The sequence below is a fragment of the Dromaius novaehollandiae genome, chromosome W (assembly GCF_036370855.1).
Source record: "Dromaius novaehollandiae isolate bDroNov1 chromosome W, bDroNov1.hap1, whole genome shotgun sequence".
Taxonomy (NCBI): domain Eukaryota; kingdom Metazoa; phylum Chordata; class Aves; order Casuariiformes; family Dromaiidae; genus Dromaius; species Dromaius novaehollandiae.
Window position 1 is genome coordinate 32,918,961 of NC_088130.1, and position 21,654 is coordinate 32,940,614.

Genomic DNA, 21,654 nt, shown 5'->3' on the forward strand with positions numbered 1-21,654 from the left:
TTAGCTTACTTTAGAAGTGCTTTCCTTTACTCTGTGTTGTATGTACATGCATGGCGAAGGAAAGAGACACAGTGAATGAACATGTTTTGTCAGATACATATGGGATAAAGCAGAGCTTATCAGGAATTTTATGAGGTTGGCCAGCACCACTCACTCCTTTAATTTAGCAGTCTGGTGACGTGTTCATCCCATTATTTTAGATTTAGAACCATATCATGATTTATCTGTACAAGAAGAGAAACACGCATTAAAAAAGAAAATTGGAGTGTCCCCAAATGTTTCACAATTAGCCAAGTTTACAAAAGGAGAAAAGTGTGTTTATCTTCTACATTATTTACAAAGCTTTAGATCAAGAGAATGAATATTAAATTCTGCATGGTTCCCCATAATAAATATTCTTTTCATCAAATATAAAGAAATGCATGTTCCATCTCAGTGATCCAAAAATGCAATTGAACATTGCCATGGAATCAGTCTCTGCAGCTTAGACAATAGCATTTTCACTCGATTTCCAACAAACATTGCCCAGAAATATTTGAATTATTCTGTGACAACAGTCTATGCCACTACCTGCTCTTAACAAAATGCTGGGGGTGGGGGGAAAAGTGGGCAGCTGCAGAGCTTGGAAGTTCATCAGACGCAATGCATACAGTCTTAGGAGAAGCAGGGGACAGAGTATCTTTCTTGGGTTAATTGCAAGCTTTCTGGCTGATTAAGAAACACTATTATCGGAAGCATTTGCTCACAGTCATGAGTCCAAGTGCAATGCTGCGTATAGAAAGACATGACTGCAAAGAGAGTCTCTGTTTTTACTGAGGTGTTTTTGTATAAGGATTACATAATTTGACACTGTGTTTATGATATCAGATTCCATGTCTTAATAAGAGAATTTCTGCAGGCCACCTGTCACAGATACCTCTGTTTCCTAATAAGTGTCTGCAGGATGCACAGGATGACATCAGGCAAACGTATGAAATAGAGAAAAACACTGATTTTGATTTGATATAAAAATTGAGATGTTTTCCACAAAATAAACATAACTGTAAATTGCATTTGATTTTGAGAAAACATCTCACTTTTATGCAATCAGCGAAACAAGCTATCTTTTCAAAAGAAAAGATAAAAAGATTTGCTCTGTAACAACTTCATGGTTTCTATTTCCATTGTAATTTTTATCACTATTTGCTCTGTCTTTCATTGAAAGAACTTCTACTTTTGAAAATTTACTATTGTACCAAGGGACACAACAATAACATGATGTGTCCCTGAAGTGGCTGCATTTCAGTAAAGAGTAAGCAATCCTTGAACTACGCACATTGCTTTCAGTCACCAGAAGGATACAAAAGTAGGCAATGCTATTATTACTTGCGCTTTGGTGCAGACCTATCTTGAATGATTTGCTTTTGTGGCATGTATACAATTGCTATAAAGCAGATATCTAGAAATCTGTACTGAGAAAATGCTCTTTCTTTTATATTGTTTTGTGCAAGCTCATTTTTGAGCTAGAATGAATCACCAAAGCTGATGCTTTGTCTCTTAGTCATCTGACGAATTCGTTCCTTTGTTACACAGAAGAAAATATGGAGCTATTCCAGGAAATCAGAAGAAGAAATGTATCCAGTTTTAAAATAATTGGGGTAGTTCTACATTGGCATTGGGTTGTTTTATATTGAAGAATTAAAAGTCTCTAAGTGCAAAAAAGGCATTTTGCCGATGTATGCTTTGCTGTGTTGCTCCGAGGTTCTGGAGAACTGCACCATCTTTGGAGCAGGAAATAGTCCAAAAATGCAGTGAATAAGTTAGCCAGGAGGGCCCCCAAATCTCTTGAAGTCTTTAAGGATTTATTTACTGTGACTTAGTGTTCCTACGACAGCCTTGAAAACTTGGAGCAGGAGTGGCTGATCGATGCTCAGTGTCTGAGAGGCAACTTCCATTATCGTGCTGCACAACCCACTTCTTCATTCCCTCTTAATTAAAAATTATCCCTGCTGTTCTGTGTGTGCCATCTAATGTCGTTTCGAGATATTTCATGCCATGAGTGACTGTCATGGCAAATGGCAGTGGTGTTCATAATCTGAAAGTAAAGGAAGACCGTTCACGTTAATTTATTGGCCCAGTAAAACAAATCTTTTAAGCCATAGGAGTGTGTGAGCTCGCTGGGAAAAAGAGAAGGAAAAGTTTCTGCACAACATGAAAACTGAATCCACTCCACTATTAAAAGAGTTATATGGCCATGTTCAGAGCGTAATTAAAAAATGAAAGAGCATTAGCAGACTAGATCCTTGACACAGCAAAACTCAAATGAAACCTTAGGCCTGACCTGTGAAAACAGGACTTCGTAACTTCAGATGATGGGTGGCCTGAAGAGGACCTGCAGGGTTGACACGGTGAGCGACACCAGCGTGCAGGCCCTGCCGGCACCGCCAGCCCTGCAGGCACCACTAGCCCTCCCGGCCCTGCCGCCCCCGGCATCTGCCCGGCGCCATCTCCACCCAGCCCGGGGCGGTCGGTGTCCTTCACTCTGGGGCAGAAAAGGCTGGTATTTGGTCAGACTGAGCCAGCACGTCCCGTGCCCCCCGCTTCCCTCTGCGGCGGGTCAGGGCTGGTGAAGACGCGTCCTGCGACCGGGGGCCACACGAGCCATCGCATTTCTGCCCCAAAGCGCGGGTGGGAGGGGCAGAGCCCATCCATGCAGCCAGGGAAAGGAGCTGCTGGAGGAGAGAGGAGGAAGGGCCAGCAGAAGTGTGGAGGTCTGAGCCCGTTGTCGCCGCTGCCCTCGCAGCGGTTTCTGGCGCGGCCGTGTCTGTGCAGGGAGGCCATGCAGGCCCCGGGGGTGCCCACCGCCCCCGCCTCTCCTTCGCGGCGCTGCTGAAGGGCACCGGCCGTCTTCCTGCGCCAGGCAAGCTGCTGTCTCACCCTGCCGGCGCCCAGAGTCGCCCTGGTTTGCTGGTAAAAACACGTTTTGGTTTTCTCATCCTCTCGGTGTGTTCCCGAAAGGTCTCCCGCAAACAGGGGACGTCTCTGTGCGCGAGAAGTTCCCCCAAACCCTCTTTTTGCTTGGAAAGGAGGTAGTCGGCGCCCCGCTCCCCCTCGCTGCGTAACCGAGGATTGAGAAAACCGCAGCAGGAGCAGCGTGCCAAGGCAGCGGCTTCCTCAGCGGCCTTGCCGGTGCCGCCGCCCCAAGGCGCGCGGAAGCCACCTCTGCCGCTTGCTCGCCCCCGGCAGGTGAGGGGCGACGCAGGGTGGCGGCTTCGCGCCTGCCTCGTGCCGTGGCTGAGCCCCGAGGCCTGGGCCGGTGCCCTGCGAGGGCTGGGCTTGCCAGGGGTCCCCGCCTGCCGCCCCGTGGCAGCGGAGCTGGGAAGGACACCTGGGGCAACACGAAGCAGGAAAGGGGAAAGTGGGCATCAGATCGCGGCAATATTTTCCTAGCATTAATATACGAACTAAATACAGTGTGAAGTAGGAACGGTTAGTTAAATCCCCTTTGGTTTGAGCCGTCCCGGGGTTGGTATGGTGTGGAAAGAGAGGCAGTGGTGTAAGGGAGCCCCGGGCTGCTGCGGTCCCCAAAGGAGAGCCCACAAACCCAGCTGCGGCGCGGCCAAAGGCGCTCGCCTGCCGGCTCGGGCGCAGCCTCCTCGGCTCCCTGCACAGTCACACGGCAATTTATTTGCGGAGTATAAATTGCAGGTAGTGGTTTCGTTTTGTGGCCATCTTTCCTGCATACTTTTATTAGAAAGTTTGAGTGGTAGATATTAAAATGCTTTCCTCTCCATTTAGTTTATATCAACGACTTGCAGCTTCCTGCCCAGGTGCAAAAAAATCCTTCTGCCTTTAGCAGAGCCTTGCTAATACGCAACCTCTACTGAGTGCAGGCAGAGCACATTCGTTTTCAAACCCAGTAATTTTACAGCTTGTTAAAGAACCATCTGAGAAATCATTATGCCTCATCAGGCTCCCAAATGCTCTGTGTATCAGGAATATGCAAAGCGGAGCCTGCTATAGGCACAGGTTTCATGTCGTGTGCCGGATGAGACCTGTTCCAGCGAGCACTTTATCAAAAGTGTATGACGGACTGATAGTGTAATTGTACTGTTTACAAAAAGTATCTTCGTTCACGAACCTGTGGTAATTGGCTCCTCAATCCTGTTCCTTACCAGGTTTCAGGTCACTATTTAAATCTCAGAGAAATTTAAACTGAAATAATAAACTTCGCGTCTGAATAGTTTTGTTCTTTAAAACCTGCAATTAAGCTGTCCGTTCCAAATAAATAGTTTGCATGTAGATCTGTTTAATGTTTCACTAGTATATAATTTTAATGCAGAATAGCTTCCTTGCAGGGAATTCAGCCTGTCGCTGGATGTTTAAATTTTCAGTGTCTGTTGTCATGGCAACGAGAATTGACTCTGGTACCCACTGTGTTCAACATAAATTAATTTAAAGTCATAGCATTTTGAAACATTTTATTCTCTTAAAAAATCTTGCCTTTCCTTAGATTTATTGCAGTATAAAATAGCTATACTTGAAATACCATTAAAAATGCATTGATTCTCAGCTAATTATTAGTTTTACTTGCAGAATTCAATAGATTGGATGTAATAAATAATGTACGTAAGGAAATTTGTTCCTGGATTTCTTGTGGAACTACACTCCCCAAATAATACAGGTGGTACATTTTAACCATCCTTTACTTGCAACTCTTGTGCTTTCGGATTACAGTTTTGGTGTTTTTAAAAAATCTCCATGTTAGCTCCACTACATGAAATGTTGGTATTCATGCTTTCCTCACATTTCCTGGTGCTTTTTGCAGGATTGTCATGCTTCCGTGAAAACTTGTGTCTTATGTCTTATTTTATCGTATTAATCTTTATGAGGGAAGCTTTAAAATATAGTTGTGTAGATATTTGAAGCAACCGAGCAGTGTTTCATGTGTGAGATCCCTTGGGAGTCTCATTGTTCCAAAGAGGATTAAGAAGAGAGATTAAATGCATGTGCTGAGAGAGGGAAGACGGCTCCAGCGGGCATAACAATGTTAATTTTTCTCTTAATATTTTTGTAAAGTGCAGTCACTCACAGCCTGATGTAGCCTCGTATATCTCCACACAAAAAGAACAGCTTATGACGCATGGCTATTGTCTAGGGTTGCTTAGTGCGGGAGATTGTCAATGACTGTATTTTGCATAACAAACAGCACTGACATTTAAAAAAAATTCCTTGGTTTAACCTTCCTGATACAGAAGGTAAGACCTACAGAAGTAGGTCTTACAGACTTTATTGCATATGGTTTCTAAAGTACAGTACACTTCTCCCATGACCAGGGCTGAAATAGTTCTTTGAAAGAACTACATTTCAATTTTCTGTTATGTTGAAAAGATTATTTAATGATTTTATTATGCATGTGAATAAAATGTGATCCTTTTTGAAAATGCAATCATCTTAAAAAAATAACATTTTGAAACAAGTGAGTTTTTTCTAGGCAATCAAAGCCTTATTGTTTACAGTTTAATCTGTAAATCTTAAAAAAAATCCCGGTTTAATATGAACAGTCATCTCCTATATAGTATCCTACACAGTGAAACACTTTAAAATGCAATAAACAATGTTTTTCAGATTGTTTCATCTCTGCACAGAAAACACTGTTTAATATTTAGGGCTTTAAAAATTACTGCTGAAATTCAGATGTTAATGTCTGTTGGTGCCTCTATGTGTCTAGCAGTTGTAACCTTGCCATATTGACACATACCGTAATGAGACATTTAAGAAAACAGGAATCTGCTGCAGCTCGGCATGACTCATTTGCACCAGCCGCACATACTCATTAATAACCCAGCAGAGACAACAAATCTGAAACTAAGGTTCCTGTGGGGATTTGTGTTGCAACATTTTCTACAAAAATGTTAATGGCTGCAAACTTTCCTCATCTGGATTGAATCTTCCAAACACCTCCATTTCTTAATGAGTATTCTGTCACTCATTATGTTAAATCTTCTGTAACGAGCTATAGAGGAGAAGGGCTCAGATAGCTCTTCCTGTCTGTCACTGATGGAACAATTAAAGTCTTATAAATGACTTCATTTTGTAGACTGCTTGATACAAACTAGAAGTGAAATGGGATCATTTTACTCCTGAGTTACTGAAAGGGTTTTCCTTTTCAGTTCAGTAAGCAGTATCATGAAGTTCACAGTGAAGTTGTAGTGTCATAAGGGCGTATTCTTACACAAATGTCAGCTTAAGTATCATGTCAGTATATGTCTTAAATAGTACAGAACTTTATTTTCAAGTTCACTGCAGACAGCTGATTGCTCAGTTGATAAACTCAGTTTGTCAGTTCCTTCCTTTCTTTGAAGAGAAAACCAATTTTTGAATATCAGCCAAGTCTCGCAGTGGGCATCGACAGATCCCCTCAAAACATCACATAAGCCAGTATCTTATACTCGCACTACATTCATTTTTAAAACATTTATCTGGTCTATGATCTTTCAGCTGATTTTTTTGAGGTATTTTCTTAGAACTAACTACTAATCTTAGATTTTCTCCCTGTGAAAATATACAAAGGACATGCCTCTTTAACATTCGCAATACTGAAACATGGCTTTCTTTTCAGCTCTGATTTGACTAAATTAATTACCAGTACTACCAAAGATTATTTTTGACAGCATGAATAACTTCACATAACTCCTGGCAAATAGTGAGTAGCTTATTAGATAGCTTAGTTTCACCAAGGAGATGGTAAAACAAATTAATAATAAAATTTGTTACCCGTTTGAGAATTCATACCATATGCCTCCAGAAGGACTCTTGCTATGACTTCTTTTTGTAAGTGGAGAGCAGAGTCCAAGTCTCTTCCAGAAATATGGAATGCTATCCCTTTGGGTGTATGGTAGATTCACTTTTTGAAATGGTTGGCAAAACTTTGTTATTACTGTAGGAAAACCATATTACACACACACACACACACACGCACACACACACACGACTGCTTGCAGCTAAACCAGGTAGAAGAAATCAAACTTCTAAAGATAATGCTTAACTTTCACTTATTTGGAAGCTAAGATGTGCCAAAGTGTAGATCAGCACATTCTTGTGTCTGTATCCAAAGGCTTTAGAGAGGTTTGTTTCACATTTGTATTCTCTTATAAAGGGAAAAAATGTAACACGTGCTGATAAATCTTGATGGTTTTGCTTTAGCTCAGGATTACTGATTTTTTGGTTCATATTCCTAGTTTCTCTTATAGTCATTGAGAACATTTTAGTTTTAATTACTGTCTAATATTGCTTTCTTCTGGTATTTAAAGCACACCAGCTTAAGTGGACAGGACAGTCCAAATTCAGAAGTGAGACAGTCAATTTATTTGTAGCAAATGAAGTAGCATGCCTGCCAGCTTCTGTAATATTTCCTTGAGAAATTCTTGAAAATTGTGTCAGTTTTTGCACTGATCTCTTTTTTTGGACATTTGCTGATCGTTGTTTGGTCAGGTGGCAAAGCATAATAAATTCTCTTTAATCTTGAACTGTATTTTTTTCCCAAGAGTCTATGAACATTCAGAGAATTAACAACATTTGCCACTTGCTCTGTGTTTTGACTTTTCATGGAAAGAAAAAAAAGCGTCATCTTGGATTTAGTATGTGTTTCCCCTGTTAGATTGTTGGGCACAGTTACAATTTTGTGAACAGTGCAGTCAAGAATGCATTTAATGCCCCGATGAGTTGAATACTCTTAGGAGAGTAGCCTGAGTTCTTTCAGATGTGATTCAGAGCAAGATTTTGATCATTTCAATGAAAAGAAGAAAAGCCCCATCTGAAAATATGAAACCAAAGATGTATTTAAAAAACTCCATAGCAGTAGAATCAATAGACCAAGGGGCCTTGGGACCGCCTGTCTGCTTTAGAGTAATCCATGTGTTACAGCGATATCTGCTTATCCTCAGGTTTAGCATCCTGTGCATTGACTCAGGGTCTCATTTGAACTTCTCCTCCCCTGTGTCACTAGCATTTATTTCAGGAAAATGCATTTAATTTTCTTCATTGCAGGGTTAATTTTCCTCTGCTTTCTTTGAACTCAGTAAACCTGATTTTCATTTACAATGAGAACCTTTTGAGCCACTCTGTTAACTTATTTCCATTTTAAAGGGCCTGTATACTGTCAGTGTGATGGAAAAGGTCATAGTGCAAGTAAAAATCAAGGCCAGTGAGGCTTCTAGACATCTTGTTTGTATCTATCTCTCAAAGCATTCTGAATGCTATTAAAAACACTTTCAGCATTTTAAAACTGAATAACATCCTTTAAAAAGCATCCAAGTTTATTTAAAGGAAAAATTTAAAAATGCAGCTTTCCTCTTTATTCATGTTACACATGAACTCCTGGTGTTGGGAATAGCTTATGTAGTGAAAATGGGTAGGAAAAGAAAATGTCTGGATTTATTTTATAAGAATAACCTCTTACCCTTACAATTTGATTGGAAAGTCTGCTAGGTTCAAGATGTGACCGTGGGCCCACTGAAGACTGCGCAAAACTCTGATTGAATTCGTACCTGAGTTACAACTGGATCTTCCAAAACGAGCTTGTTCTGCCAGGTTACATTTCCCAGGGAACTGTTCAGTTTAACTGGAAATGTCTAATGCAAAATGAGGCTATATCACTTCTCTTCAGAGATTGTTCCACAGTCTTGCAAATCTTCCTGCCAGGAAATTTTTCCAGTGAGACAGCCTATGTTTTCCTTACAGACGTGTTAAAATATTTAACTTTCAGACATTTTAAGGGAAGGTTTAATGCCAGGCTATTATCACTGACATTTAAAGAAAACATGAAGCCTCAGAGAGATTTCTGAGGGAAGCCTAGGAGAGATAGATACCCACTTCTTAAACGTATGCTTTGAAACAAACATTTTATCAGTAGGAATTAGGTCTAACAACCTTCAGCTTCTCTGATTGTTCTAGTTGTTTATGTGTCTGTGAAGAACTATTTGTCTTCTGCTCTATTGTTTGCTTTCATGGCAGTTTTTAATTTTTTTTTGCTTTCAAACAAGAATATTTAGCAATATCATTCCTAACTATTGGCCAGATTTTTGGAAACTGTGTTTTAGCTACAGATAAAATTGAAATCTTTGTTTCAATGGAGACATAGCAATGCAGACAGCTATAAAACATATAGAGTCATACAGCCATTTAATTTAGCAAACAGCTAAATTTCACAGAGAACAAACCCTGGCGAACATTAGAGTTTGCCCTGGATCCACTTCTAAAACAGACCTATTGGGGAGGTTTATGTAGCGCAATGGGGTCCCTGTTTCTGGCTGAGCCTCTTAAGCATTAGACTTGCAGAATAAAATAAACAACAAAACAGATCTGTGTGGTGGCATTTTAAACAGCTAAAGCAGAAAACATGCCTGCTCTCTAGTAGAACATCTTTTGGCGCGATGCTATATGCAGCTATGTTGCACAGCTGTAGAGCAGAGCTGCAAACAAGCCTAGGAAATTGGCAAAAGCCTGTGTCAAGTGAAGGCAGCCTTCAGCACATCCTGAGGTCCGGGGTCAGAATCTATCACTTCTGGTTGAAGAAGAAAAGCCCCTTTCTGCAACGAAGAACATAGAGGAATTTCCTTCCTGTGGGCATAGTCTGGTCAGCAGTAAACAATTGTCACTGTGATGCATCCGTGTTCACTGATCTATTGCATTTTTTTAACCACCTGCTTCAACAGAAACAGTTGAACGGAATGATATCCCACAGATAAATGTCTACTGCTTTGGAAACATTTGCCTCTCAGTGTTTATGCTCAGGAACTGTCTTGGTTTCTTGGTTTACATCCAGCAACAGGAGACTGTTATTCTGGGACAGCATTATATGCCAGTGACGTTATCTCTTAATTAAAGTATTGCGTGGATTCTAACGCTAAACGCTGTGTCTGTCTTATTTTCAAGCTGAACTGCATGAATGACCCTGTAATTCAGAGTGGCAGCTTCTGCACATCAACTCTGCAATCTGCTCTCTCTTGACATGCTGTAATTCATGATCACAGTGGACCCAATCCTTGTTTTACTAAAAGCAATGGCAACTGTTCTACTGCCTTGACGAGGAAAAGAACCAAATCCAACATACAGCAACTGAATACTTAGTTCAAATAGAGTGATAATGTTTTGAACTAATTTTTCATTTTTATATTAATTTTGATAATGTAAAGAATTTTGGCAGATCTATTGATCTTACTCACCTGGACGGAACAAAAAACGTTGCATTCTTCCAACCATTTGATTAAAAGAATTACAAATAGCTTTTCTGTTTCTAGTGGGACTTGAATATTGAGAATTATGTTCTTGTTATGTTAAACAAACCAGGTAACACAATATTTGTTGCAGATTCAGTGCTAAGAGAGATTGCATGATCTAAATAACTGCATCAGTGTGTTTGGTTTGATCAACTAGTTAAAAAAATGATCTTATTTGTAACATAAATTATCCCAATTGTTCTAAACCTAATGCTAGTCATACAAAGTGTGGTTCTCCAAGATCAGTGGAAAGCATTTTACAACAGAAAAAACATTGACAGTCTTTAACACTGATTAACTTCAGAATAGCCCCACAGCAGAAGAGGTAGTTTTCCATTCAAAAATTAGGTGCAAATGTCAGACATTAATTTTCTTCTCTTGTTCTTTCTCTGTTTCCCACTGAGAATCCCTTGTTACTTGCTGAAAGCAATGTAAACTCCACTCGTGCAATGCCTTGGTTGTGTATCTCCCAAGATATAAACAATTGAGAAATGGATTTACTTACTCATGCAGAGAGATACTTCTAAGCGCACTAACAGTAAATAAATATTCTCTATTGTCATTTAATATATAAGGCTGTCTAAAGACAGAAGATACGTGCATTAGTCCAGCAGAAAATGACACAGTTAGGTTAGTCACAGGCTTCAGAAGCCTCCTGAATCTCCCCTCAATCTCCCGGCATTTATTCTTTTCTCCCACTTCTCACACTGAGCCTTTTGTTTCTCAGCAGATATCCAGTGTATCAGCCACAAATAGTCTCTTTTTGCAGCGTGAGCTATTTCATCCTCTTATCCAGGATACCAATTTTGAGGGGCTCTTCTGAGCTACTATGCAGCAGATAGACCTATCATTTGAGGCCCGTCCTGTGCTTAATCTGTAATATCCACTACAAGGGGAGGCATTGGATTTGAGAACCACAGCTTCCTCCAACTGGCACCAGCTTGTAGCAACTGGTTTTGAGGAGATACTGTCCAGGGGGTTAACCTGAGATTAAACAAAGCCCTTTTATTTCCAGAATCAAAAAAAGTTTATAAAAGTTTTACCTGTAAACAATGGAAGTATCTAAAAGGTGGTATTTCTTGGTAATTCCTGGTTTTGCTGTAAGTCACTGAGGAGCCCTCAGACGTTCAATGTTAACAGTCCTAGTCTTATGCTTTTATACCACTGCAGCAATGCTGACTGCAAGTGGGATACTCCTGGTTTTCACCAATACAGCAGACAGGACAGAGAGGCTGGAAAACCTGCCCCACACAGCTAAGCAGAAGAGAAACAAAGCACCCCAATACTGGATCACTATGACAGCTTTAGCAGTTGTAAAGGATAGGTATGGAGATGGGGTAGCCTGTTCTGTAAGCAGCGAAAATAGTGTATAAAGTTCAGATAGCTGCTTTCAGATGACTGATTTATTAACAACAACCCCCACCCTGACAAATAAAAAAACCCCAAACTCACAGTTCTTTAAAGTTTGTAAAAATAATTCCAGAGGAGTTCCTCTGTACCGCTTGTTTCCCACAATAATGTGAGTAGTGATTTCCCACATCACTCCTATATTATAGATGAGAGTTTCTCCATCTCTGCTATATCTTGGTAGGCTGAGTAAAGACAACACACCTCACGGATGGTTGGTTCTTGCTAACATTTTTCGACAGTTCAGACAATACAATTGGAGAGTTATATGGGGACAGTCCTGAGTCTCACGGTTTGGATAAACTCTGAAATATCAGTCTAGTCATTTAGACCAACTCAGATAGTTTCTATTGTTCAGTGGCTCCTTTCATTTCTCCTTTCTTTGTTGACATTTCCTTCTCCTTTACCTCTAACAGTCCCCTTGCTATTTCTTTCCTCATACTTACATCAAGAGTTCAGCTTTCCTAATACAGCCCTCAAAGGAGTGACCTCTGTGGGAGATGTTACTCCCAGAAGCGTTCCTCTATATCCATTGCTCCAGATCTGCAAGACTTCAATAGGTTACACATGTTAAAAAAAACATGCACATGTAGCCTGGGGCCCGGTGGAAGGAATTTACACTTTTCAGGAAAACCACAGCTTATCCACAAAGACAAGCAGGAGAAACGAACTTCTTGAATACAAAATTCAGAGTCCAGATACATTCCTCTGCAGCTTCAGGAAATCTGGAGCTGAATTCAAACTCTGTAGTTGAAGCCGCTTCACAAAAACTTTGGTGAACTTGCTGCAGAGCAGGATGATGCAGTTTAACAACATCTTCTGCTCCTGAGTTTCATTTGGATGTTTAACCATATCCAGTTACATATCCCATAGGACAGTACTGATAACTGGATCAATCCAAACCTGACAGCTTTTAACTTCAGGATTCCTGGTGCTTGTACTCTTGGAACAAGTTTACATACAGAGCTCTCAAATTAGTTTCTTTAATTAATCATTATCTTCATAGTCAGTATGTTATATTTAGGATTTATTCTGAGAATCTTTGCATTTTCTTAAAACACACACACACAGCCCTCTCCCTTTTAATTAATTCCTCAAACCAGTGGATCACAAAATAATGCTTTAAATGAGAGTCTCTAGCCAGTGAAAACTAATTGATGCCATCTTGTGGTGAGTAAAGAAAATACAAAAATAATCAATCTATGCTCTTTGTCACATCCTGCATAATTATTCACTCCCTCTTTCTTCTTTTGCCTTTTCTCTACCTCTCCCCTGATGCTGTTTCCTTACAGCTGAAAGTCTACCTCAGCTCTGAAGAGGTACTGATACAGCTGAAAAAATTCAAACAATAATTTAAACTATCTTCAGAAAAAGAATAATCTGCAATATCTAATACGATCCGATTAAGATAGGAAATACAGAGCAATTAGTTAAGTTTTTGGAATTAGCTTGAGCTATATCTTACTTTCTTGACACATGTAAGCTAAAAGCACAATTGTGGAAAGATTCTGTTTGGCTTTGGCACCACTGTGGTAGCACAAAGCTTGGCAGAGAGACACACACTAAATTTTCATTGGAAATATTTGTCTTTGAGACAAACTGGAAGTTCAAGTGCTCTTTGGTGTACTTCCTATTTCACACGAGAATGAGGGGGAGAATTTTTTTTGGAATATTTCATGTCAGTTTTGCCATCCCAGCTGTGACACTGTTTCATCACTGCAATTTGCAGCACCCCTAACTGCCACCATGACCTGGACTGGAAACAGTTCTACAATGTCATTAAATCTACCTTACATCTATTTTAGAGTTCTGCTGTACTTCTCAGGCATCCCGAACTGGAGGTAGAGTCCCTTTGAGTCATCATATTGTCAAATTGTCTTCCTGATATTTTTCACTGTACATCATCTTAGTGATGTTCTTGTAACGAGGTACTGTTAAAATAATAAAGATATAGCAAAAGAATGCATTTTTCCTTTAAGGGGAAGCTGGGATTCTAAAAGACTCAGAATTCCCATGAAGACCCTTATCCTTGACTATATTATATTTTCCATAGTAAAAGCTGTGGGAGAATATCATAGGGATGATTATACATGAAATAGTTGCAAGAAAAGTTCTCACAACCAAAATATCCATATGGAATACAGAAAGCCTGGGGGCAGGTTTATGTCCCCTCTTCAGTTATGCATCTGTGTCTCTTTAATCTTGTCTGTTCGGCTTCCATCCAGTTCCACTATCAAATCCTCCCCTAGCTGCCTCCCCTTTAAAAATGGGCCCTGCTATACCAAAGCAGTAGGAAAGACAAACTCTACACTCTTTCCTCTATAAGCTCTGATGGGGATGTCATGAGATGGGGCTAATATACAATCACCTGGCTCCTGTAAGCATTTTTCTGATGCCAGCACCTCCCCAAAGAAAATCAATGACAAGGCCTTTCTTTGGTCACGGGTACATGGGAGGCACTTTTATATTCCGTGCCCTCTTCCAACCTCAGCATGCTTTAGGACTCTCTTGTGAGGATCTGTAAGGCACAAGACCTCTCCTCTCTGTAACTCCAGAGACTATTCTGCCTCAGTGAGAATCATTGTTTCTGTTGGTTTACGTTCTCTGCAAAGACAGACAAGTGGCACAGCACGAATCTGTGATCTGAAATGGCATGCAACACACAATAGCTAATTGGAAAAATGTTTCACACCTTTGTGTGCACTGAAGTGCACATTGTAAATGTGTCCTAAATAGTTGATTAAGTGCCTGAGAATGTCAATAAGCAATTTTCTAATCAGATCTCTGCACCTGAAAACATACTATGTAACAGGAAAAATACCTCGTTCTGCTTCCAAGAATTTTCAAGTAGATTCTTACAGAGCCGTAGGTTGCAGAAACAGCTTGGTGTCTGACCACCCAGGGTTCTTTTTGTTCCTAGTGTGTGAAATTCCTATTCCCATTTTACCCCTTACTCTCAATATTTTAACTGTGTAGATGGAAATCAAAGAAGAAAACCTAATGGCTGGTGCATCTGTATAGCTGTGCTATGTTGATCATGGAGAAAGACAAGAAGATATTTGTGGCCGCTGATGTTTCAAGATCATGATCAAAGGTTCAGCCATACAGAATAGTTTTGCCTTCCTTTCTCTATGCTGAAAGAAAAAGCACCTTTGAAGTGGCTGAAACTAACAGTGAAATGAGATTTAGTTTAGCAAGTTTTTGGGGATGAAAAAAATTTGGGTGACTGTGAAAATGTCAGAGTGATTTGTTCTGAAAGTTTCTCAGTGAAACCCTTTGATTTCTCATTTCAAACAGCATTTTAAATTTAAAAATAATCAGCATTTCACAGAGTCATAGTGAAGGTACCTTGAGATGTCACCTGATCTAACTCTATACCCTAACTCATGTTAAACTATACCTTCATCTTATCTAACCACTGTTTGTTTAGCCTGATCCTAAGGACCTCTGGTTATGGAAATTATACAGCTACCCAGCTAAGTCTGTCCCAGTTCCTTAAGTCTTTATTGTTGACCTATTTATCCCAGTGTTTAACCTGCATCTTCCCTGGAGGAATTTAAACCCTTTACTTCATGCCCTATTCATCTTGAACATGTAGAAGAGGTGTTTTCTTCCCTTTTGCAACAGCCTTTACGAAAGTGAAGACTTATATTCCTCTTCCTATAGCTGTGAAAGCTTCCCATGTAGGAAAGCCTTCTCCCACACTTTCTAGGCCTTTGAACATCTTTGTGGCTCTCACCCTTATTGATCCACCTCTCCTTTGAAGCATGGTGCCAAAATGCCCTGTTGGTGCCCAGATACCTTACTACTGCTGTATAGAGCCAAAAGATCATTTAATGTTCTCAAAAGTTCTGCTTTTTTTATACTGAACCTGTGTTCTCTCTTCTCCACAGTATGGCACTACTCAGACGGTCAGCTTGCAAACCACTATGAACTCAGATTCTTTTCAAAGGAACTGTTGCCCAAGCAGCTGTTTCCCAGTCTGTATTTGTGCAACTGCTTATTTCAGCCTACAGATAGGTATGTAAATTTGAAGTTACAAGTTTCGTTGCTGGCTTTGAAATTGCACCCTATTATTTTTGGATCATTTCTCCAATTTATCAAGATTATTTTGGATTCTTGTACAGTTCCCCCATGTACTAGATGCTTCTAGCATCACATTGAGATATAATGTCACATGTGGATATAATCACATTCTCTATAAATAGAAGAAAGCACAGAATATTTCAGAACTTTTAAGTAACCTGAAAGTGCTACATTTTCTTTGAGGATGAACATTTTCCCCCAGTTTTTCTGGTGCTGGAAAATGAACCCTTAATCTAGAGCAGCCTCCATATACATATTTACAAAACTTCCTTCCTGACTATTATTTCTACTCATAACTAAAACTTCTTTGTTAACAAGAACAAGTAGCCACTCTCCAAGAGCTCCTTAGCCTCACAAAATTGTCTCTTCCTTGCACTGCAGGAAGCTTTTGCTTTACTTATTCTGAAGATCTTTGAACTTGTTCCCTGTGAAGTGGCTATTGTACTGTAAAAGGGATAGATGATGCAGGAGTTTTCTTGGGTACAAACACAATGCTTGCAAGAGATCAGTTTCATTATTTCCTCATATTTGCTATGACAGGATTCAGGGTTACAAAATTCAACACCCACCTCACACGCCGTGAGTCAGTAGTCTATAATCACTTTCAGCTGTATTTTATAGGGCGGGGTTGTTTTTTCAATATAAGCATGCGACACAGTCAGCCTTAGTTACAGAGACTGTTCTTGAATTTGGCTTTCCATTCAAAAACTTGGATTAAGTTAAACTGTGCCGCTGTTGTTTAGTCAGGTGGGATGAATTTGTACTGCTTTGTCTTCGTGTGAGGGGCTCGTTGTTATCTGTCTGTCTCAGCGTCACTCTTGCCCATCTCTTCTAATTGCATTGTGGGTGGAAAGAAGCCAGGCTTCACTGGTGGATGGTGGATATTTTGGGTGCGCTGCTTCCTTTCCCAGCTAGTCTCCTCACTCATTGTTCTGTCAGTGTGGCACAGACTACAAAGGTGGTTGGGTATGTTGAAATATTCCTAAGAAGGAAATACCTTGCAGCAGCATGTAAATAAATAAGACATTTCTTTCATATTACACAGAACTTACAGTGAAGTCAGCTGGAATTGGCTCGGTGTCCATAAGCCTAACAAATCATTCCTGTTTCTGACTGTGTACCTATATATATACATTTATGCGTGAGTATAAACATACAGGTGTTCTATACTTTTAGTTGCATAAAGAAATAGTATAAACATGTCATATAGGCTACTTTGGTGTAAAAGCTGATGGAAATGGAACATTATTTCTTTGATACCTGTTTTAGAAAATAATGAAAATTATAACAAAACACACCTCTAAACTTTTCTTCACTTGTTTTTATATTTCTAAGACGCATCTAGGAAGAGCTGAAAGTTTTATTTATTTTGTAGCTAATTTTTGTCCACTTCTGAAATATTCAATCAGAAGCTGAATAAGTAGAATTTCATTTCTATATATAAACATTATTGCTAGGTAGAGGATTGCAGAGAGCCTGTAGAAACATCTATTTATCCTAGCAGTATGAATCATCACACAAAAACTTTTCAGCATATTCCCATCTTTCTCTCTGTAATCAACATATAATGTATGTTTGGTGCTAGATCTTTCAAAGACGGACCAGGGAAAAACACGCTTCTATAAAGAAATGTTTCACGTCATATTCAATGATTGCTGGAGCATTTTCATGATATGCACAATGTGCAATGATTTGTTGTAAACAACAACAGTTAAAATTTGAATCCCTTTGTTCTCACCTACCACAGGATAAAAAGAGGGAACTCTGACCAGAAAAGTAATTAGAAAATGGAACTGCCTACATGAAAGGCTGTTTACTTTTGCAGCCCATTGATATTTTTAAATGAAAATAAATGCATATATTGTCTGAGGAAGCACAGATAACAGTTAAGAGAGAGCATACCTCATTGAAGTACTGCCATAACAGTTCATGACCTTAGAAATGATCAGTGGTTTCAGAGCTTATTCTGTCACATAGCGATATTTTTCTTCTACAATTTTTCCCACTTTTTTTTAAAGAAAAAGACAATGATAAGAGATTCAGTACCACAGACTAGGAACAAATAAGTTATCACAATATCCAAGCATGATAACTTCACAGTTGATAGAATTATGTACCACATACCATGGATTTTGTAGGTAGCATTAATTTATGCTCCAATATGAGAATGTAATATAACTTCTCCATACAGTCTTCATCTAGAAGGAATTATCTCAGAGGAAATGTAAGAAATCTAACCTCTGCTAAAATTCTTCTGGCTTACAGGTGTGGGATGAACCTTTAAATTTTACCAAAGGAAATTGATGGACATGGCTCGCATCAATCCTGTTTTAGCAGAGCTGATGATTAGGCCCTATATAGGAAAAATAAAATTTAAAATAGCGAATTTCCTCCAGGAAGAAAAATCATCTTAGGACATCCTGAGAATGTGGTAGAAGATTTTGGATAATTAGTGAAATCTCCTAAGAGTGAGAGACTAAAAATTTAAGCATTATTTTAAATTACACACGTCTAAAGGCATTATATTAAAGAACCCCGCCAAACAAAATAAAAAATAGTAGAATAATGCAGTGGCTCACTCTCATAATTCAGGAAATGTTCCAAAACAGTAGCATTGTCTCCTGTGAGACAAAAGATACCCTTCGCAGAAGAGAGGCTGACATTTGTTCTCTTACTGCAAACACTGAGACTTTATAGAGTAAGTCACTTCACTCTCCTGGGAATGATGATCTGTGATAGTATTTCAATAGGAAATATTCCCAGAAATTTTACAACCACATTCCTTTCTATCATTCTAACTTTGCAAACATTGTCTATATTCGAATGCTTACACAGCAGGTAAAATCCTTTCATGGCTCTCTCTGCCCACACAGGACTTTGCATGAAAAGATCGGGCAACTTGAAGCTAGCAGATTGCCTGAAACAAATTTTCTTGCTAGCTGAAAAAGAACGTGGTTATTATCAAATGCAAAGACAGGGCCTTTGTACGTATTATTAACTCACATGTACTGTAGTCCATAATATAAAATAAATAATAATGGAACATAAAATCAACACAGAATATGCAATATAATGTATCATTTGACTACAGAAAGGCAAAAAAACCCCAGTGAGTTAAATTAAAAACATTTACCATTTACATTACCTTTTTACCTAATTTTTCTATTTTGAGGCATACAAACAGACTCCACATTCATAATATCAAAAGGAAAAATAAACAATTCCAAAGAGAAACAATTTCCCATTAAAGTCTGTAATGAATTGAGGACTAGCTAAACTTTTCTGTTGAAACCCTCCCAATAGAAATCTGAAGCTGCAATTAAACTATTTTTGTTGTACTAAATATCCATTTTTGCTAGAATGGTCATACATTTTGGCCTAAAATGCAAATTTCCATGGGGGTTTTCTTTTCCTCAGTGAATCTGGAAAGAAGTTTTGCCTAAATATTTGTATTCACAAAAGTCCAGGTTTAGAAGTTAAGTTTATCACAGGTTAAGCAACGAGGAAGGATTAACTGCTAAAATCAGTTCCAGAAATCTAATGTGATCTGCTTCTATTTACTTGGAAAATATGTCTTGAGGATATTCTAGTTCTCAACAAATGTATCTCTCTTTAAACAGCATCAAGAAATTACTCCAGCTTTTCAATTCTCTTGACTGGGAAAAATGTTCGTATTAGTATTAAGAAGTGACCCTGGCTGTGGTTCAGGCTATCAGATAGCAAACAAGAAGTCAGTGGTATCTGTGGGACGCTCTTCTCTTCCCACTTCAAAAATCACAAACTATTTGAGCTTTCTATTTGCATGAACTAATGTGAAAGGAAGAGCAGAATTAATCTGAGTATGTATATGTATATATATGTATGTATTTATATGGATATAAAATATATAAATATAAAATCAGATTCTGTACTTTTTACTGCAGTTCTTAAATTATGAAAGCCATGCTATCAGTTGTCATTCCTTTCTTCATCAAACAATTGGTATGGAAACACAGGCAGAATTCTCTTTCTCTCTTAGACCAGACTATTCCAGCCTTCTGTCTTTAGCATGTTACCTATGTTCTTTATGCACTTGGTCCATTTTTTATTTTGGGACTGAGAAAAATGTATGGAGACTGTCTTACAATCTTCACGTACTGATTACGAAATGTACTCACATCCTAATTTTCTTAAGTTAGAAGCAATACATCCAATTTATCTGTCCTAGAAACTTACACAAGTTAGAAAACATATTTATGCTCTTTTTGTTTCCTAGTGGCTTGGTTCCCAGAGGAACAGCAAAGACATGTGACATCATCATTAATGTAGTCATGTATGCCTAATGATTGAATTACTTGGAATCAAAAAACAAAACAAAAAATATTTGTCAGATTTTTTTTTCCTATATATCACTACATACATAAAAGCTATCCTGTGTTTACCCTAATCAATAGCATGTTAAGGACCATATTAAGGAGGAGTTTCGGGCTGATTCAGTTGATTGTCATAAAAGCCAAGGTTGCTGTTGAAAACAGCTGAAGCAAGAATATTCTTTTATATGTGGAGTCCTAAACACTAAGATCTTGGTTTAGAAATATATACAAATAGTAGGTGTACCAAATACTTTCCTACATGTGCTTCAGTTTTAAAACTGATTTTGTATTTTTTTTAATCAACATGCAGAAAATTTGAGGATATACTGAGCAATCCCTTTTTTTCTAGGAGAATAGTGCCATATATTCTTAATAAAATTTATACATTGGTTGAAATACAGGAACTCAAAGAAAATAGACTGAGCAATACTACAGATGAGACCAAATAAATACAGGAGGAAAAGACAAAAACAGAACTCCAGTTTGGTGGGGAAGAGAAGAAAACTCAAGTAAATTATTCCAACAATGGTAACAGTCTGACAGGTCAAAAATGATCTCAGCGACAACATTTCAAATGGCTTGCAGTCAATGGAGCCATGAAGATGTGAAAGGATAACAGGTGAATTAACAGGTGAATTAACAACCCTTTCCCCACAGCTATGAGGGACAGTGAAAATGATAGTGTGACTTGTGACTTGGAATGAGAGAAGGAGCGAGGACTGTAGAGGAAAGATGGAGTATTTGCCTTTGTTACATTATGTAAAACTGCTGGTAACATGCACAGGAGGAGGTGTTAGAGAGACAAAATGAAATGCAGGAATGCAATGTTGTTTCTCAGTCCTGGGCTGAAATAGTTTTAAGTACAACCCATCTGGCACTACATCTCTTAAGATTTCCTTTTTCCTTTTTCAATTATGAAAATTAACTTGTCTTACTGTACACTAAATTGCGTCAGTTCTAATCCTGCTTGCAACAAAAAGCAGCAGTCCATGATGTCAAAAAAACTGCCTCGATGAATCATTGCTTAACACAACATTACTACCTTATACTTTTCTTGTTAGAAGACTCAAGAAAAACTAACAGCTGGGTGGAAGACTTCAGATTGTGAAATGTGGGAAACTTTTATAACATTTACTATTTACTTTAGTTTCTCTGTTTTCAACTTTTTCCTCAATTGCCACTGAAATCACTGAGGATAGAAATCCTAATTGTAAATAGGAACTCCATTTTACTCAGGAATTTCCATCCATACAAATGCCAACATAGGAAAGCGAGGTTTCTCTGGTTGCTAGGCCATCTGAAATAGCCATCTGCTCTTGCTGCTGTTTTAAGATTCTGACTCTCACGCAATTACAAATGATGGGAAATAGAAAAGAGAGAGGTACACTTCCAAAACTGAATTGATCTCCAGTTCAGTTAAGTGATCTATGCAGAGGTGATGGTGGTTCCACATCTCAGTAATTTGACCATAAGTGGTTCTAGTTAAAGATCTTAAGCCAAACACCAAAGATAGAGCAGGCACGGCAATCAGACTGTTCTCCTGCTTTAAT

At 38.9% G+C, this 21,654-nt stretch overlaps 1 long non-coding RNA gene across 3 annotated transcripts in view; it reads right to left on the reverse strand.

Moving 5' to 3' along the window:
* Positions 1-1,138: 1,138 nt before the first annotated feature.
* LOC135324268 (uncharacterized) overlaps positions 1,139-21,654 on the reverse strand; it is a 37,697-nt gene continuing 17,181 nt past the window's right edge. For 2 of the 3 annotated variants that reach the window (XR_010385630.1, XR_010385631.1), the window contains exon 3: positions 16,282-16,734. This is a non-coding gene — a long non-coding RNA (uncharacterized LOC135324268). Of the gene's footprint in view, positions 2,075-16,281; positions 16,735-21,654 lie in introns of those variants that run through there. The other variant, XR_010385629.1, reaches the window with a different exon arrangement.